Source organism: Egretta garzetta, unplaced genomic scaffold (assembly GCF_000687185.1).
Source record: "Egretta garzetta isolate BGI_Z169 unplaced genomic scaffold, ASM68718v1 scaffold69, whole genome shotgun sequence".
NCBI classification, from domain to species: Eukaryota; Metazoa; Chordata; class Aves; order Pelecaniformes; family Ardeidae; genus Egretta; species Egretta garzetta.
The window spans coordinates 2343308-2345067 of NW_009260790.1; the positions used below are offsets into that span (position 1 = coordinate 2343308).

The following is a 1760-nucleotide window of genomic DNA, read 5'->3' on the forward strand; positions in this document are numbered from 1 at the left end:
AGGAGGGACCCCCCCCATTCTTTCTTGCAGGAGGGACACCCCCCCCCCATTTTTCCTTGCTGGAGGGACCCCCAGCTGCTTGCAGGAGGGCTCCCAGGGACTTCTTCCCTCTCCAGCACCTGGCGGGAGGTCACCTTCCCCCCAGCTCCTTGCAGGAAGAGGACCCCTGTGCCCCCCCAAACCCTTGCAGAAGGGGCTCCGTGTCCTCCCATATCTTGGCACCTTGTGCTGATGCTGGGGGCCTGGGGGGGATGCTGCCAGGGATCCCTGTGCACCCTCTGCCGCAGTGCCCAGGGGCCCCCCCCTCCCTGCCAGGGGTGCAGCCCCCCCGTGCTGCGTGTCCCCAGCATCCCTGGCCGTGCTGCGTGCCACCACACACGCTGGAGCGTGACTCCCTGAGTTGGTCCCCCGGGGTGGGGAAGCTGGCAGCGAGCGTCGAGCCCTGGAAATTTCCAAGGGGAGACAGAAATCCGGGGGGGCTCTGAGCATGGTCACGCCGGGATGCGTGTGAGTAGCTGGGGGCGAGTGGGACGGCCCGGAGCATCCCCGCAGAGCCCGCAGCGCGTCGGGCGCTTTGTGCAGGCAGCGGGGAGGCGGCGCGGGCGAAGCCGTGGCTGTGGTGGGCTGCTGCCCCTCGCCCTGGCTGGCACCGGGGAATCCACATCAGCCTACTTGGGTGGTCTTGCTTGGGTGGTCTTGCTTGGGTATGGCAAAGAGCTGGAGAAAGCAAAGGGAGTGGAGGCAGTGAGGCCTAAAGTGTGAGGCTGGGGGAGGGGGCTGTTTGGGGTGCAGGCATGGCCCTCCCGACATCCCTGGCAGTGCAAGGAATCCCCCCGCTTCTTCCTGGAGGGCTGTCGCCCCATCACGTGAACGCGGCAGCGAGACGCGCAGGTTGCTGCTGTAGCAGTCTCTTGGACTGCAGCAGAAGGGAGCCTGTGGTGGCGGGGTCCCCTCCTTGGGGTCCCCTGCTTGGGATCCCTGGGGGAAGAACCACAGCCGGAGCGGATGCTCCTGGCACGGATGGGGGCCGTGGGCGCTCCGGCCACGGCGCAGCTGGCGGTGCGGGGGGGAAGCGGTGCGTGGTGGGAGTCTGGCCGGCGCTGCGCAGACGAGGGAGCCGGGCGCGTGAAGCAGATGGGTTTGCTCTGACACCTGCAGCGTCTCGCTGCAGCAAAAGGGGCACCGCCGGGGCTGCGTGCCTTCCGGCGAAGGCAGCCCCCGGGGGCTTGGGAGCCGGGGGGGTTTCTCCCAAGGAAAGGATGCTATGAAGCCACAGCCTGCCACGCTGCCCTCGCCACCGCTGCTGTCCTCGTGCTGTGGTGATCCGGCTGTACAGGGTAGAGCAAGGCGTGCAAGGGTTTTGCTCTCTACAGGGGAGATGTTGCCCTGGGGGAGCTGCCCTGGGGGAGCAGCAGAGGGATGTCTGCACCCCTGCACCCCCTGTGGTGGGGGGATGGCTTGCACGGGACAGGGTGGCTGGGCCATGCTAGCGAACATGCCCCTTGCCAAGAAACTGTCGCTGCAATGCTCCGGGAGGGGTCTTGGAGGCAGAAAGCACCTGGGGTCTGCTCCCCCAGCCCGGCAGCAGCAGCAGGCAGAGGTGAGCATGGGCTGGTGCGGGGCCAGCCCCGGTTCAGGGCCACCGGCAGCGTGGCAGAGCAGGAAGGCTTGCGACACGGACGGAGCAGACCACAAGCAGAGAAGGTACAAATGAGTCATGGAGCTGCAGCACGGCGAGCGTGGTGCTCTGCGGGGCTGCG

The 1760-nt window shown here is 67.6% G+C and overlaps 1 protein-coding gene across 1 annotated transcript in view; it reads left to right on the top strand.

The window, feature by feature from the left end:
• The window catches only part of EFHD2 (EF-hand domain family member D2), an 8547-nt gene that overhangs the window by 2114 nt on the left and 4673 nt on the right, over nt 1–1760 (top strand). The gene's annotated exons all lie outside the window — the stretch shown is intronic.